Source organism: Schistocerca serialis, chromosome 7 (genome assembly GCF_023864345.2).
Source record: "Schistocerca serialis cubense isolate TAMUIC-IGC-003099 chromosome 7, iqSchSeri2.2, whole genome shotgun sequence".
Lineage (NCBI taxonomy): Eukaryota > Metazoa > Arthropoda > Insecta > Orthoptera > Acrididae > Schistocerca > Schistocerca serialis.
Window position 1 is genome coordinate 26,112,197 of NC_064644.1, and position 18,708 is coordinate 26,130,904.

The following is an 18,708-nucleotide window of genomic DNA, read 5'->3' on the forward strand; positions in this document are numbered from 1 at the left end:
ATGAACGGAAGGTTAATTCGGCATGTTAAGTTTCTTCCGCAGTAGGCCAATAAACCCTTTTGCTTTACCGCACATTGCTGGTGCCCCGTCTGTGGTTACGGAAAACAGCTTTTCCCAAGGGAGTCCTATTCCTGCCATTTCAACAGCTGCTAAGATATCCGCCCCTGTAACAGTGTCCTTCAACGAAATCATATCCAGGAGCTCTTCCGTTACATGTAGGTCGTCGTCCACGCCACGCAAAAACATTGCTAACTGAGCCGTGTCGTTAATATCCGTGGCCTCATCAAGTGCGATGGAGTACGCTAAGAAGTTTTCAATTTTTGCTGCCAGATCAAATGGCTCTGAGCACTATGGGACTTAACAGCTATGGTCATCAGTCCCCTAGAACTTAGAACTACTTAAACCTAACTAACCTAAGGACATCACACAACACCCAGCCATCACGAGGCAGAGAAAATCCCTGACCCCGCCGGGAATCGAACCCGGGAACCCGGGAGTGGGAAGCGAGAACGCTACCGCAAGACCACGAGATGCGGGCTTTGCTGCCAGTTGTTCACGCAAATTCTCAGCAATGTCGTTGACTCTCCGATGTATTGTCATTCTGGAAAGTGGTATTCTGCTGTACGCGGGAGCTAATGTGGGATTCATTGTCCCTACTACGTCCAACATAATGTTTTTTATTAATGGCCCGTCCATAAATGGCCTCCCAGCTCTTGCTAAACGTAGAGCAACTTTGTAACTTGCTCTGAGAGTCCTTTCGCAACACCCCTCATCTTCTTCACCCTAAAGAAGAGAAAAAAAGATATGTTAGAAATAATTTATGCGAAAACGAAAACTAAGGAATCTAAACAAATGTTATTTCGTTTCGCATGACCTTTAACCAAAATATACATGCTAAAGTACTTGCAACAAACCTCGTCTATAGATACAGAATTCTCTTCTGCAAGAGTTTGCAACTTTAATTCTTCCTCTTAGGTATCCCCTGTTATATCACTATGCTTTTCTGAATGCAATTTGCTGTAGTGCCTTTCAATAGACGATTTTCTGACACACGTAATTGTTGTACCGCAGATTAAACATTTGGCTTGATCGTCACAAAGTACAAAAAAGTAGGGGGGTTACCATTCCGGTTTAAATTGACTTCCGGCAATTTTCCCTTTTTTTGGAGCGGATGGTTCCATTATTCCGGTAACTGTCTTGCGCTTACGTATTCCAATGTTGACTAAGCCGTCTGGCAGCGCACAGCGTCGGCCTCACCTAGCAAGCCGAGTTGAGGCGAAGTATGCCGAGTTGAACCGATGCACTGTGCAGGCACTCGCTGCACCTCGCTTTGCACGCGTGCGGTTTTCCGTGTTTGTGCGGCCCTGATCTAAATTAAACGATAAATGCAAATGAAATTGGTGGAAATCAATTTTGAGAAAAGGGTAAAATTAATAAAGAAAGTAAATGTGCGGTCGTCACGTTAACAATTAATTGGCGTTAATTAGATATTTGAAATTTGGGGAAAATTACGGTCGCCAGTCCTATGGACAACTACTATAATAACTGAACAAGAAAGGTTATTGCACATATAATTAGCACTAAAAGCGTGGCATCTGAAGGTTGACACGTTTTGTGTGAAAACTGAATGTTTGTCAGAAGTATGAATTTAGCTACACTCTGACTTAATTTAGCAAAAGAATTAATAAAAGCGGAAAACTGAAATTAATATTGAACTTTGTTTCTGAAGCACTACGAAATTCAATAAAATAAAGTTAGTCTTGGGCTACCTCAACAATCATTTCAAAAGCTACTTGAATCCACGCAATTTAGAAATAAGAGATTTAACTTTGAACTTGAATTAAATGATTCTGAACAATTAACAATAGTAAAATTTAGTACGTACCAAGCTTAGCTGCAGTCACAGGTATGCTAAAATATGGTAACAAAACTCGCACTCTTAATTTCTACTTGTGTAATCCAAATATTGTAGCCAGCTATGAATACTTTAACTGAACTCTGAAATTAAAAGCAATGAAATAGAATGATATTACTTTAATGCTCGCGTATGAATTTCAACGACACTCGGGTTCATTCCAGAAAAGGAAGGGACCCTACTTGGTAATGCAATTGTGACAATGAGCAACAAAGGTTCATGCTAAGTTGCTGTACTTTTGTGATGCAACAGGTTGAAAAGCTGAGGTCTGCCATACAGTTCTAAAACTTTACGTGCTTCCAGTCTTCCTTGTTGGTTGATTGAAGGTTTGCAGTCGTCGATCGGTGAGGTGGTGACAGTCACTCATTGTCGGCCGTCGCTGTTGCAGAAGCTGGATGTTGGCGCGCCTCCTTCTCGACACGGTCACCAGACGAAACGGGCTCTTGATGTGCGCCAGCTAATGCTTCCCGTCCGCGACACCGTGTCAGAAACTATCGTAGCAAGTCGAGCGCAATTACATGCTGCCAAACCCCGAAAGCGCGGCAACTCGCGGGAGCGGCACTCAACACACCTGCTAAATTTGCAATCCAATTAATGGAAATAGGAGGATATGCATTTCCGGCTTTACAGGGTGTGATCGCCGCTGCCACTGAGACGCCATCAGTTGTAGTCAAAAGAGTGTTAATAAAATGTCTTGACTGTTGATGACATCTTCCTGAGCTGTCAACGGTCAGTCCCAGGACTGCGCCACATCGCAGTGACCATAAACTGTGTGCATGTTTTACCTAGACGCCCTTCGGTGGTATGTGCTACATTTCTATAGCCTTTTTTATTCGTTAACGTTCACTATTTCTTAAGTGTTCTTGATATTTTATGTTGAAGTACTTGCCATTTGGCCTATGCAGAATTTTTCACAATCGTTACTATTGGTATTATATAGACATGCCTATTTTTTGACTGGTGGTTTTGTTACTTCATGGCAGATTAAAACTATGTGCCGGACCGAGACTCGAACTCGGGACCTTTGCCTTTCGCGGGCAAGTGCTCTACCAACTGAGCAACCCAAGCACGACGCACGCCCCGTACTCACAGCTTTACTTTACTTCGTCACCTACCTTCCAAACTTTACAGAAGCTTGTAACACCATAACTCTAATGATGTAAGGATTTATTTTGCCTTTTGATTTGGTTTAATGTTACTTCATTGAGCTTCTGTAAATGTGTTTGATTGAATCGATAACACAAAATTGTATACTCCTTTCTGTGTTAAAACTCTGATGTCATGGTTTGATTCTATGCAATGTAGTATATCTGTCATTTAAATTCTTTGTACCAATTGGAGGGAGACAAAAACTTACTGTATATGTTTGGAATTTGTTTAAGTAATTTTGTGTAGGACTACCAATATATGTAAATGTTCTGTTTTATTGAAAATGTTTGTTCTCTGTTATGTAAACTGCTGACCTTCACTTAGGGTTCTTAATTATGTCGTATGGTAAAGGTACATTGATTCCCCTCGGGAACGGAACTGTGTAGCACGCGCAAATTGTGGTTGGCCTAGGTAGAAAAGGTGGAACCAAGAGTCAGTCGGGGGCGAGCTACCAAACTGTGCACTGCCATGTAAAAGTTGTATATTGTGCTGCTTCCGAGAGAGGCTTTTCCTGCCGCTTACCAATGCCTCGGATGGATGGATAAATAGCTGGAACGATTCTGGAATTGGTATACATCATCGCCACCAAGAAGGGACCGAGTCCAGCAATTCTGCCTGCAAATCCACCTACCAACATGCAATTGCCACCACATTGCGCTATCACTGTATCGGAATACTATAATAATGTACAGTGAAGGATCAGCTTATTGGATGTTTTAGTGTGCACAGATATAAGGTAACTTATAACTGAATTCATGTACCTACCTTGATTTTTTTCCAATTACAACACCTCTCAGGTTCCTCTCCATTTGAACTATGATTACCGAGTGTCCTAGTTTGTGGAAAAAATGAAAGCCTCAAAACATTAAATGATGTTGTTTGATCTATGGTAATAAGAAGGGAGTATTCAGACTTACCGTGGGTTTAATGAAATTGTGGGAGGTAGTAAATGTAGTCTTGTGAAAGCCTCCCAGGGATGGAAACAGTCTAATTTAAAGTTTTGTGGAGTTTCAAAGCCTCCTATTCAATCATTTACTTGCAAGTCGAAGATTGTGGTATTAAAGAAAATTTGCAGTTTCTTTTAAGGATTAATAGCTCTTAAACTGAGGCTTATAAAGTTTTGCTTAGTAAATGATCACTTTGCTGCCTGTAATAAATTCTTAAAGGTGAGTCAGTTTCTTGCAATTTTGTCAACATTGTGTTTCACTGTAGTAAAAGTGGAAAACTGCAATAGGAGAGAGTTATTAGTTCATGATTGCTAAGTGTTTGTCTCTCTTGTGTATTGGAAGAGCATATTAATAGTATAACCAGATCCAAAGTTTGTCTGTTGTGCTAATGCTAGGTAACAAGTAACGGGTAGACCACTATTTATGAAAACCATAATTTCTTTATTCAAAAGATAGTGAGAAGCAATCTGTTAGTGGATTCCAATTAGCTCTCATTTTAAATAGTAAAGTATTTAACTGAGAGAGACTTAACCTACGTCCAATTTATGATCCTGCAGTGAATGTTAATAGTAATGTTATAAAGACCATTCAGTTTGAACAAGCCCTGAAAGTAATAGTGTGTCTCGGTATCTGTTATATTTTTGTCAATAGTTTGTGCTGCTCTAGCTGTTAGCTTCAATATTATCGTAAACGTATGTATGTGTCAGAGTTCATTGCACTCGCGGGGTCAGGGATTTTCTCTGCCTCATGATGACTGGGTGTTGTGTGATGTCCTTAGGTTAGTTAGGTTTAAGTAGTTCTAAGTTCTAGGGGACTGATGACCATACATGTTAAGTCCCGTAGTGATCAGAGCCATTTGAACCATTTTTGAACCATTTTTTCATTGCACTCGCGTGTGACAAAGTATAGATTGTGTTTATCCGTTAAAGTTACTAAAAACTACTTTCTTGAACGAGAATGTTAATCATTCTCTTGCCTAATTAGACTGGCGACCGTTTTCTTTATCCGTTAAACAGTGCAGATAGGCAATAATTTTGTTTGTTACTGTTCAAATATTTACGTAATTCTGACTTTCATTTCCGATAAGCCACCCCCGTTAGGTACAACTCGGTCAACACAACAAAATTCCTCTCAGAGGGTAACACTGCTCTGTTGCTTTATATCATAATTGTTTTAACTAGATAGTTATATTTCACGACCTGCCTCCTGCTTTAGGGTTATGGTATAGCAGTAGCAGACGGTAGTGTTATAAGCTCTCCTGCGAACCTTGCAGAACTAGCACTCCTGAAAGAAAAGATATTGCGGAGAGCACTTGCTCGCGAAGGGCAAAGGTCCCGAGTTCGAGTCTCGGTCCGGCACACAGTTTTAATCTGCCAGGAAGTTTCATATCAGCGCACACTCCGCTGCAAAGTGAAAATCTCATTCTGGAAACATCCCCTAGGCTGTGGCAAAGCCGTGTCTCCGCAATATCCTATCTTTCAGGAGTGCTAGTTCTGCATGGTTCGCAGGAAAGCTTCTGTAAAGTTTGGAAGGTAGGAGACGAGGTACTGGCAGAAGTAAAGCTGTGAGGACTGGGCGTGAGTCGTGCTTGGGTAGCTCAGTTGTTAGAGCACTTGCCCGCGATAGGCACAGGTCCCGAGTTCGAGTTTCGGTCCAGCACACAGTATTAATCTTCCGGGAAGTTTCATATCAGCGCACACTCCGCTTCAGAGGGAAAATCTCATTCTGGTGGTTTTGTTTTTCCAGACCGGGTTTGTGTTTTGATGTTGTGCGCGGTGCAAAATATCAACCATACTGTGGTTTTCTTTAATATTGCGTTCAGTTTCTCATATATGGCTCCTACATATCGTTGTGGTATGTAGGTAAACTTTTGCTTTGCGTTTGTTTCTCTTGCGACTGTTATGTCAGCACACAACACACTAATGACATTTTTATCGCTTCCGGGGAGAGATATTTTGGATCCCGGCGTAAATGGAGGCTTTGATGAAACATGTTGAGTGAATACTCTATCCTGTAATTTGTGTCCAGTGTCTTCTGAAATCAAACAAGGATCATACCTGCAATAAAAAAGAGGTGGTTCTTACAAAAAGTTGTGTTACAGTTTGTGATTTCAGGGAATTAATCCACTGCTTATATGTTTGTTAGAATCTGGAACGTGAGTCCTTCGAATCACACTTCATCTGGGAAGCAGACGTCAGCCTTGGCGAGAATTTCTTTATTTAGCAGTGACACATCGCGATAGCTGCATAGTCACGCCCACTATGTGCTCACTACAGTCAAATGCCATTTATCTGCAATAAGAGCTCTGTACAAAGCCTGCATATCACCTTATCAACAAGTCCAGAGTACATTCGCGAGAGACGCTGTTTATGGTTCTTAAAGAGCCGTGATAGAGGAATTGCTATAGCGTACGGCGGAGGCAGCTGCACTTCATCAAAGCAGCACCGGAATCAGCCGAGGTAAGGTTCGCTCACTTGAATTCACTTTTGTGTTCTTCTTCCGGCTTTCATCTACATTGAGCCCAATATTTTAAACCCATTACTGCAAGATGAATGTTTATAAACTCCACGTATATAACTGCTTTCTCTTGTGAAATGACTTGTTTTTGCCTGTTGATTAGTTAAGTTTGGATATTGTTCCATAGGATATTAGTGAATGAAAGTATATTGGCAGTTTTTCATAATGCAGTAGTCGGCTAAACCTGAACGTTTCAGCAAATGTACTATACATCCATCTTCCTACAATTTAAGTTTTCGTCAATGAGCACACACAAGAGCTTGTAACCTATCTTTATCTGTGGATTTTTTTTTCGGTGGCTTAGGGAAGGGGTGCAATACATTCGTAATAGAACGGGTATATTTTGCAGTACAAACCTGAATCAAATGCGCTTTCTTCAAAATTTAAAGCTATTCAGTTTCAGGAAACCTACTTAAAAACTTTGAGAAAAATATCATTTCATATATGTAGTCTGGATAAGATGGAACTCAGATATTCTAGTCGTTGTCATTTCTCGGATATAAGTGGAAATAAGTAATACGCTAGAAGACAGTTAACGGAACGTATTCTCTCTCATTTTCATCAGAAAACCTTGCGATAGACTTATCAGTTGGTCATGGAATGTATAATCAATCTGACTTACCGATTATAAACGCCACACTCATAGGACTTCACCTGAGCCGATTATATGAAATCGATGGAACTCGTCCATAAAAGTAAAAGAATAACATTTAAAGAGAAAGAGACTTGGTTGTGAAAATTAGTGTTTAAGCCGTAGATACGTTCAACCGAAATCTCTGCGAAGAACCTAGCGGTGTTCGAAAGGACAGTCTAAACAAAGTTCAGCGGTAGCGTGTATGCTGTTGGAAGTAGTGTATCTTGTCGCGAAACAGAAGTAGATGGTTCCTCTGAATTATTATGGGCAGAGGTCACTGCAGGAAACCAGAATAAAATAATAACTGGATCCTATTACCGACCTCCCAATTCAGATAAACAATTGCTGGAATGTTCGAAGAAAACTCGAGTTTGATTTCAAATGCGTACCCGACTCATACAATTATAGTTGGTCGTGACTTTAATGTACGCTTGATATGTTCACGAAAATACATTTTTAATTCCGGAGGTACACATAAAACATCATCTGAAATTGGGCTGTACACATTCTGTGAAAATTATTTCGAGAAGTTAGCTCATGAGCCCACGCGAATAGTAAACGGTTGAGGAAACACACTTGACCTCTTAGCAAAAAATCTGATTTAATAACAACCATCAAAACGGATACAGGGATTAGTGAACACAGGGTTGTCGTAGCGAGGCTAAATACTGAAACCCCCAAATCCTACAAAAAACAACGAAAAATACATCGGTTCACAAAAGCAGACAAAAATTCACTTGACGCCTTTCTGAGAGACAATCCAATTCCTTTCAAATTAACAACGAGTGTGTAGACCAGATACGGCTTGAATTGAAAGAAATAGTACCGGCAGTAATTGAGAGATTTATTCCAAATACATTAACAAACGACGGAGCTGATCCTTCTTGGCACACAAAACTGGTCAGAACAGTGTTGCAAAAAGAACGAAAACGGCGTACCAAATTTTAACAGACCTAAAATCCCCAATATTGGCGACCTTTTACCGAAGCTCGAAATTTAGCCAGGAATTCATTGTGAGATGCTTATAATAGTTTCCACGACGAAGCTTTGACTCGAAACCCGGCAGAAAATCTAAAGAGATTCACCTTGTATGTGAAGTACGATAGCGGCAAGATAGAATCAATGCCTTCTCTGGGAGATAAAAATGGAGATAATATCGAAGACAGTGATGCCAAAGCAGAATTACTAAACACAGCCTTCCGAAATGCCTTCACAAAAGAAGACGAATTACATATCCCAGAATTCGAATCAAGATCATCTGCCAACATGAATAGCTTACGTAGAAGTAGATATCCACCGAGTAGTGAAGCAACTTAAATGACAGAATAAAAGTAACTCTTCTGGTCCAGACTGTATACCAGTCAGGTTCCTTTCTGAGTATGCCGATGCAATGGCTCCATACTTAAGAATATATACAACCGTTCGCTCGACGAAAGATCCATAGCCAAAGACTCGAAAGTTGCACAGGTCATACCAATATTCAAGAAAGGTAGTACGAGTAATCCACTAAATTACAGGCCCATATCATTAAAGTCGACACGTAGCAGAATTTTGGAACATTTAGAAAACACGTATTTAGAAAACATCATCCTTGTGGAACACAACTAGCTCCTTACTCGCATGAAGTGTTGAGAGCTACCGACAAGAGATTTCTAACTTATTCGATATTTCAGGATTTCCGGAACCACACAAACGGCTTGTGGTGAAACTGCATGCTTATGGAATATCAAATCAAAAAATGTTCAAATGTGTGTGAAATGTTATGGGACTTAACTTCTAAAGTCATCAGTCCCTAAGCTTACACACTACTTAACCTAAATTATCCTAAGGACAAACACAAACACCGATGCCCGAGGGAGGACTCGAACCTCCGTCGCGACCAGCCGCACAGTCCATGACTGTAGCGCCTTAGACCGCTCGGCTAATCCTGCGCGGCTATGGAATATCGTCTCAGGTATGTGACTGAACTACTGGTTTCCTGTCACAGAGATCACAGTTCGTAGTAATTTACGAAAAGTCATGGAGCAAAACAGAAGTGATTTCTGATGTTCCCCAAGGCAGTGTTGTAGGCCCTTTGCTCTTTCTTAACTATATAAACGATTTCGGAGACATCTGAGCAGACGTCTCAGGTTGTTTGCAGATGACGCTGTCGTTTATCGACTAGTAAAGTCATCAGACGTTAAAAACCAATTGCAAAACGATTGAGAAAATATATCTGTATGTTGCGGAAATTGGCAATTGACGCTAAATAACGAAAAGTGTGAGGACATCCACATGAGTACTAAAAGGAATCCGTTGAACTTCGGTGAAACGATAAATCCGTCAAATCTAAAGGCCGGAAATTCAACTGAATACCTAGAAATTACAATTATGAACAAGTTAAATTGGAAAGAACACATAAAAATGTTGTGGGGAAGGCTAACCAAAGACTGCGTTTTATAGGCAGGGCACTTAGAAAATGTAACAGACCTACTGAGGAGACTGCGGACACTACGCTTGTTCGTCCTCTTTTAGAAAACTGCTGCTCAGTGTGGGATTCTTGCCAGATAGGAATGACGGCGTACAGCGAAAAAGTTCAAAGAAGGGCAGTACATTTTGTATTATCGCGAAATAGGGGAGAGGGTGTCAATGAAATGATACAGGATTTGGGATGGACTTCATTAAAACACAGGCGTTTTTCGTTGCGGAGGAATCTTCTCGCGAAATTCCAATCACCAACTTTCTCCTCCGAATGAGAAAATATTTTGCTGACGCCAACCTACATAGGGATAAACGATCACCAAGAGAAAATAAGGGAAATCAAATCTCGAACGGGAAGATAAAGATGTTCGTTCTTTCCGCACGCTGCACGAGATTCGAATAACAAAAAATTGTGAAAGTGGTTCGATGAACCCTCTGCCAGGCACTTAAATGTGATTTGCAGAGTATCCATGTAGATGTAATCATTTGTTTTACGTTGTAGGGTGTCATTAGACCTTTTATAACCAAGTAGAGAGGGAAATACAAAAAAGCCATGGGTATTACACACAGTTCGACATACAAATATCAAAGAAGCATCTACACTCCTGGCAATTGAAATAAGAACACCGTGAATTCATTGTCCCAGGAAGGGGAAACTTTATTGACACATTCCTGGGGTCAGATACATCACATGATCACACTGACAGAACCACAGGCACATAGACACAGGCAACAGAGCATGCACAATGTCGGCACTAGTACAGTGTATGTCCACCTTTCGCAGCAATGCAGGCTGCTATTCTCCCATGGAGACGATCGTAGAGATGCTGGATGTAGTCCTGTGGAACGGCTTGCCATGCCATTTCCACCTGGCGCCTCAGTTGGACCAGCGCTCGTGCTGGACGTGCAGACCGCCTGAGACGACGCTTCATCCAGTCCCAAACATGCTCAATGGGGGACAGATCCGGAGATCTTGCTGGCCAGGGTAGTTGACTTACACCTTCTAGAGCACGTTGGGTGGCACGGGATACATGCGGACGTGCATTGTCCTGTTGGAACAGCAAGTTCCCTTGCCGATCTAGGAATGGTAGAACGATGGGTTCGATGACGGTTTGGATGTACCGTGCACTATTCAGTGTCCCCTCGACGATCACCAGTGGTGTACGGCCAGTGTAGGAGATCGCTCCCCACACCATGATGCCGGGTGTTGGCCCTGTGTGCCTCGGTCGTATGCAGTCCTGATTGTGGCGCTCACTTGCACGGCGCCAAACACGCATACGACCATCATTGGCACCAAGGCAGAAGCGACTCTCATCGCTGAAGACGACACGTCTCCATTCGTCCCTCCATTCACGCCTGTCGCGACACCACTGGAGGCGGGCTGCACGATGTTGGGACGTGAGCGGAAGACGGCCTAACGGTGTGCGGGACCGTAGCCCAGCTTCATGGAGACGGTTGTGAATGGTCCTCGCCGATACCCCAGGAGCAACAGTGTCCCTAATTTGCTGGGAAGTGGCGGTGCTGTCCCCTACGGCACTGCGTAGGATCCTACGGTCTTGGCGTGCATCCGTGCGTCGCTGCGGTCCGGTCCCAGGTCGACGGGCACGTGCACCTTCCGCCGACCACTGGCGACAACATCGATGTACTGTGGAGACCTCACGCCCCACGTGTTGAGCAATTCGGCGGTACGTCCACCCGGCCTCCCGCATGCCCACTATACGCCCTCGTTCAAAGTCCGTCAACTGCACATACGGTTCACGTCCACGCTGTCGCGGCATGCTACCAGTGTTAAAGACTGCAATGGAGCTCCGTATGCCTCGGCAAACTGGCTGACACTGACGGCGGCGGTGCACAAATGCTGCGCAGCTAGCGCCATTCGACGGCCAACACCGCGGTTCCTGGTGTGTCCGCTGTGCCGTGCGTGTGATCATTGCTTGTACAGCCCTCTCGCAGTGTCCGGAGCAAGTATGGTGGGTCTGACACACCGGTGTCAATGTGTTCTTTTTTCCATTTCCAGGAGTGTATAAATCATTAGAGTGAAAAACTTACATTTCCTGTTAAGTTGTGAAGTAAACTTTCGTATAAACGGGAGTGTACATATGAAATAAATAAGAGTAATAAGAAGAGCTTTAAAAACGAAGTAGAAGTACTGCAGCGGACTCAAAATGAAAAGTGGAAACTATACCTTCGATATACACACAGCGGCAGGCACGGCGGTGCAGAGACAGAACCACATTTTCAGAACTGTAGGCATGTGGCTTCATTCAGACGCAGTGTAGAGAAACTGACCGACACAGGTGTCGTCGTCAAGCCTGTAAACAGTTAAAAACTGGGCTAGGCGCCTCTTGGAGGTTAGTGGCGGCATGGCCTGCATGAGTTATTTTAAAATATAAATTTAAATTTATTTATTTATTTAGAGTATGGTGCTACACACATGGTTTACACTTATTACATTATGAAATTATATGATAAAATTCACTATAAAATACACAAGTGAAGGATACATATTCAGATAAAATATATTATTTAAACACATAAAAAAGTAACATCAGAGCAGATATTTTGCGTTACACAAGTCTTCAAATTCTGACGTCCAAATTGGCGATCCATTCGAGGCAGGGCGGTGTGGCGTTGAAGAAGTCAGCCCGACTGCCCCGGTAGGCTCTTAATTCACAGTCCTGGGCGATGTGCTGTATTGTTTGATTAGGTGCCCCACAGTCACAGCTAGGGCTGTGGAGCTTTCCCCACTTGTGTAGATTGTGTGCACATAGTCCATGTCCTGTTCGGATTCTGTTTAGGCTTTTCCATAGCTGTCGTGGAAGTTCAAAGCCATTAGGTTTCTCTGATGGACAGATACGTTCACGGTTGTCAGGGGAGGCACAATCACGCCAGCTCTCGTGTCATTTAGTATCCATGCTGAAGTTGGCAGCTGACAGTTGTTGGATTTCTCGAGCGGAGTCGTATTCTTTCCAAAGTTGGGACATCTACATGGATAGGAAGTAGGGGGTTATACATTATTTTTGTGTATTCCTTCATCAGAGCTTCCTGTCTTCGCAGGGAGGATGGAGCTATATGACTAAGTGTTGGAAGCCAATATGGTTGGGTAGTCTTTATTTATCCAGTTATGGTTCTCATAGCAGCGTTCAGCTGGGTGTCCACCTTGTTTATATGCTTGCTGGTTAACCACGCTGGCGCACAGTATTCGGCTGCAGAGTACACTAAGGCGAGTGTAGAGGTTCGTAGTGTGTCTGCTGCTGCTCCCCAGTTAGTGCTGCAGAGCCTCTGAATGAGGCTGTTCCGTGAGCTTATTTTATTGGATACATTTTCCAGGTCTCTTCTCAAGGATATGTCCTATCTAGAGTGAGCCCCAGGTACTTTGAATGTGGCTGATATCGCAGTTGGCTGTTATTCATATGAACCTTCAGCTCATATCCCGCCATTCTGTTGTTCAACTGAAAACAGCTGACTTCAGTATTCGGCTGCAGAGTACACTAAGGCGAGTGTAGAGGTTCGTAGTGTGTCCGCTGATGCTCCCCAGTTAGTGCTGCAGAGCCTCTGAATGAGGCTGTTCCGTGAGCTTGGTGGGATTTGGTATTAGCCTCCATTTGGTGAAATACTCATGCATTTTGTTTAGGTCAGTTGTGAGGATGTTTTCAGTGTCTTGAAACTGCTTGCTTTGGATAGCTAGGGCCATATCATCAGCATGGCTGAACTTCCTTGAGACGGTTTCAGGCAGACCAGAGAAGTAGAAAAAATTAAAGAGCATCAGTGCTAAAACTGATCCTTGAGGCAGTCCATTGTTCAGTTTCCTCTGTTTGCTTATGTCATTACCCTGTATCACCTGGAAGTATCTATCCAAAAGCATGTTGCTGATAAGTCTCAGTGTCATACGGCAGGAGATTACTTTTATCAGTTTTTGTAGAAGTCCTTCCTTCCATACAGTGTCATAGCAGCTGTTAGGTCTATGAAAGCTACCGCAGTCTCTTTTTGTTTTTGAAAACCTGCTTCAATATATGTCGTTAGACTTAGAACCTGGTCTGTGCAGCTCTAATTGGGTCTGAAACCTGCCTGCTCTGGTGGGATGACTTCTAGGATTCGTGGGCCCAGCCTGTTGAGGAGTAGCCATTCCAGAAGTTTGTAGCAGCAGCTGAGAAGAGCGACTGGGCGGTAACTTTCGGCTTTATCTGATGGTTTGTTTGGTTTCAGCACAGCAATTATTTTAGTAATTTTAAAAGCTTTTGGCAGGTAGCCCGATGTTAGTATGCATGAGTAAAACTTGGTCAGCCATTTCTTCGTTTCCTTCCCACATCGAGTCAGGAATTCAGGATGCATTGCATCATAACCAGGCGCCTTACCCGTTTTAATATTACTGAGAGCAGCTTCCAGTTCTTCAATTGTGAAGCTCCGAGAATACTCAGTTTCTTGAGGTGTTGTTCGCTGTATGTTTCTGTATTCCCTTTTTACTTTCTGTGTGTGGTGTTTGTCTCATGGTGCTCTAGACAGTGATACAGTTGGACTTGCTATTTGGTCTGGTAGCACTGAACGAGCTACTTTGATTGGTGGTTTACTTCCCCCCAACTTCTTTAGTAAGCTCCAAGCTTTTCTGCTTGACTTCTTAAAATCCATTTCAGCAGTTGTCTTAATCCATCTATTTCTTCGAGCCTCATCCAGTGTCTGTAGCAGTTCATTTGCTACGTCTGTATCACCATGTTTTACATATGTTTCAAAAAGTTTCTCACAATCTTTGTTCCAGCCCGGAATGTATTCCTTGCAGTACCCACGTGGGATACACTTTTTTGCTGTTGCAATCACTGCACCTACAAATCTGTTGTAATTTTTAGGTGTTGCTGGGATCCAACTTACGACCTTGTCAAGTTCTTGGGAGAACAGTTTCCAGTTTGCCTTTTGGAAATTTCATCTAGGTATTGGTATAGCTGGGATCACCGGGATTTGTATGCCTATTTCATATATGACTGGTCGACGTTGACTGCGTGGGAAATCTGGTAGGACAGTTCTGGTTGTGCTAATTCGTTGGCCACTGTGATTCCGGGTGGAGAAACATAGCTCTGGATTTGAGTCCCTACCCCATGCTGCTGATCTGAAAGTTCCCTTATCCTTTGCATCGAATATGAGACTTAAGCTGTTTTCTTCCACCCAGTCTGTGAGTGCAACGCCATTCTGGTCACTGATGTTGTATTTCCATACTGTAAATTTAAATAAAACCATTAAAAAAATTAAAAATTAAAAATTGGCTCACAGTGTGGGGAAAGTCTTACAACAGTAAAAAATTTTCTATAAGCAACTTGAAAATCCTCATAAATTACCAACACACTAATTTATTAAGTAAAAGCTCGGCAGCCTAAGTAGGTAACGAGTGGATCATAGCAGAGTAACAATTTAAGGCTACTATTGAGAACAGCACGTAGTCAAATAGAAAGGAAATTTTTCTTTGCGTCTGAATGTTGTTTGTGATTAACGTCGCATATTTAATCTTGGTGAGTTGACAATAAAAAGAAAATATTCCCCCAAAATGAACTGGTCAATTTGATCAATAAAAAAGCATGTTTCCGCATGAGTGTGTGCTTTCGTTGGATAAGCAGTTGCTGTCAATGAAAGTGTTCAACACCTTACTGAACGGAGACAAACTAAACAAAAATTATGCTAAACAGAGATCGCTTGTAATTAAATATCAATCACTGGAAGAATAACATAGGATTCGAATTCGAAAAATTTTGGGATTGCATGTCGCTTCTTACCCAGAGTTTCAAAAAGCTATTGATTCATCTACATCATACTCCACAACCCATTTAAAGGTGTATGGCGAAGGGTACATTTGGTACCACTAATTGATCCTGCCTTCACCTTTCCATTCGCAAATGGTGCATGGGAACAATGTTTATTATAGAACTCTTAGACAGTAAGTTCCCAAATATTCAATGATGAAATCATATCCGAAGAGCCTGAAAAATAATCAAATGTCTGACGCGACCTTTATGACAGGAAGACTTTTTGAAGCAACACTCCAATACCAGCTCGGTAACAACGATTGCGTGTCTCGTACTTTCAAGCCAACTGGTACGGGACGCATGTGGAAGACAGTGATGCACACTCAGAACCATAACAAATTTGGGAGATGGGAAGGTTGTTGGTGGTCACAACAATCATACGAAGAATATGATACTCTCCAAGGCTGTAAGATAGAACCTACCCAGTGTAAGTGACTTGAAAAGTGCATTGTAGGCTACATATTTCTACATGGTCTCAACAGATGAACATGCCATTTATCATCTGTGCCACACTGGCTGGTGTAAATACCTACAGGCTCAGAGGAATAAAAGCCCTTACATTCACAAGGAGAGGCTTTCAAATTGTATCCTCGATGCTGTCGAGCCTACTTACAGGTTTCTGATTGATCCTGAACTCCCAATAAATTATGCTCATGGCAAGACTCAGAATCCAAATGAGTCTTTAAATTCACTCATTTGGAAACCATGCCCAAAATACACTTTTCTAGCTGCTAAAGTCGTCATAATTGCAACTTACGACGCCGTTCTTGTGCTAGGAAAGTAGTGAAGATGAAGGTATTAGAATGGGCCTTAAGATCGTAAATTTCACAGAAGATATCTTGCGAAAAATAAATTTATAGTGCTGCTCTGCAGCTCAAAAGTCAGTTGAAGCCCTGGTAAATGAAAGAAGGCAGGAAACAAAAAACTAGAAGAGAAGCCTTGATGGGAAACAGGACCCTGGGTAAAAATTTGGGGGCCTTCTGGACAGATGACATAAGGAAACACGTTAGGTCGAACATTAAACTGCCTTTCTTGAAAATTATGTTTCTTAAGGTTTATGTTCCTATGAAGGCTAGATTAATGACATTTTCGTACACTTAATTCTACAAAGCCAACAGATGTTGTCTCAAGGGTAAATTTTGAAAGAGTGAGTGTAAGCCAAAATGTGGGACAAAGTTAATGGAATCCTGCATGAATTTTACATTAGACATACCGAATTATAACCAAAATTATTAAAATTCTCCTATTCGATATATTCAAAAAACCTCGGGCGAAAAGATTAATGTATACAAAGCGATCAAGCAGAGAAAATTTTGTAGAAATGTCTTGAATAGTTTCTGAGAAAAAGGTGCATATAAATTTTCTTTTAAAGAAAGTTTTTAAATTCCATATAATCGTTACATGTATATAATCCAAGGAACTTGACAGTAAATGTGTCAATTTCAGGTGAACCATGATACAAGGTTTCATTGCCCTATCCATGGATTTGGATCCTCTTTTAAATTGCGTATGTTTTTTATATTCAAAATTGTGAATTTGGTGCATCTTTTAAATTTGCATATGTTTTCCATGAATGTTGTGTACATAGAGTTTCCGGCGCTTCGTACTATATGATTTATATACACTGATAACAATGAAGGTCGTATCACACATCCTTGGGGTAATACGGATATTACCTTCACATCTGTCGATTTTCATCTGGTTAAAGCGACGTGGTGAGTTATCTGCCAGAAAGCCTTCAGTCCAGCCGCAAATCTGATCCGATACTCTGTCAGTTCGAATACTTTGTCGCGAAACGGCAGCTGCGGTACGGAGTCAAATGCCTTCTTGAAGTCAAGGAACATGGCATCACTCTGAGCGCCGTTGTCTGCAGTGCTACACATCTCACGGAGAGACAGGGCAAGCTGAGTTCGCAAGATCTCAGTTTGCGGAAACCATGTTCATTTTTACAGACACGATTTTCATTCCACAAAAACGTCGCAGTTCTTGAGCATGAAACATGTTCCACAATTATACAACATACTGACGTCAACGATGTCGGCCTATGATTTTGTGCATCTCTCCAACGGCCCATCTTGGAAACGGGAATGGCGTTCGCTTTTTCCAGTTGTGAGGTACCTTTCCTTGCTCCAGCGATCTACGATAAACTGCTACTGGAAGGGGCGCAATTTATTTGGCATATTTTTTGTAGAATCTTACCGATATCTCATCAGGCCCTGATGCCATGTCGGTGCTCGTACGACGATTGAAAGACAGGATCGTGATACTATTTTCCACGAGGACACAACTTCGGAAGACCGAAACAAATATTTAGGCTTTCTCTCTGTTTTTTTCCCGAAATTATTATTACTTAGCGCTCAAACAGCTTTATGACACTACAGAAAGTGCACAACAAAACAGAGTGCAAATGAAATGTTACAGGCCGGCCGTTGTGGCCGAGCGGTTCTAGGCGCTACAGTCTGGAACCGCGCGACCGCGGGTATGGATGTGTGTGATGTCCTTAGGTTAGTTAGGTTTAAGTAGTTCTCAGTTCTAGGGGAGAGATGACGTCAGAAGTTAAGCCCCATAGTGCTCAGAGCCATTTGAACCATTTTGAAATGTTGTTGTTGTTGTTGTGGTCTTCAGTCCTGAGACTGGTTTGATGCAGCTCTCCATGCTACTCTATCCTGTGCAAGCTTTTTCATCTCCCAGTACCTACTGCAACCTACATCCTTCTGAATCTGCTTAGTGTATTCATCTCTTGGTCTCCCTCTACGATTTTTACCCTCCACGCTCCCCTCCAATACTAAATTGGTGATCCCTTGATGCCTCAGAACATGTCCTACCAACCGATCCCTTCTTCTGGTCAAGTTGTGCCACAAACTTCTCTTCTCCCCAATCCTATTCAATACCTCCTCATTAGTTATGTGATCTACCCATCTAATCTTCAGCATTCTTCTGTAGCACCACATTTCGAAAGCTTCTATTCTCTTCTTGTCCAAACTATTTATCGTCCATGTTTCACTTCCATACATGGCTACACTCCATACGAATACTTTCAGAAATGACTTCCTGACACTTAAATCAATACTGGATGTTAACAAATTTCTCTTCTTCAGAAACGCTTTCCTTGCCATTGCCAGCCTACATTTTATATCCTCTCTACTTCGACCATCATCAGTTATTTTGCTCCCCAAATAGCAGAACTCCTTTACTACTTTAAGTGCCTCATTTCCTAATCTAATTCCCTCAGCATCACCTGACTTAATTAGACTACATTCCATTATCCTTGTTTTGCTTTTGTTGATGTTCATCTTATAT

General features: G+C 42.1%; 1 protein-coding gene across 1 annotated transcript in view; it reads left to right on the plus strand.

Annotated features, from left to right (window-relative positions):
* The first annotated feature begins 6,356 nt into the window (after positions 1-6,356).
* Positions 6,357-18,708, plus strand: part of LOC126412722 (cytochrome P450 6a2-like) — a 107,378-nt gene continuing 95,026 nt past the window's right edge. Inside the window, exon 1 of the mRNA XM_050082446.1 lies at positions 6,357-6,470. The gene's annotated coding sequence lies outside the window, so the exon portion shown is untranslated. The remainder of the gene's footprint in view (positions 6,471-18,708) is intronic.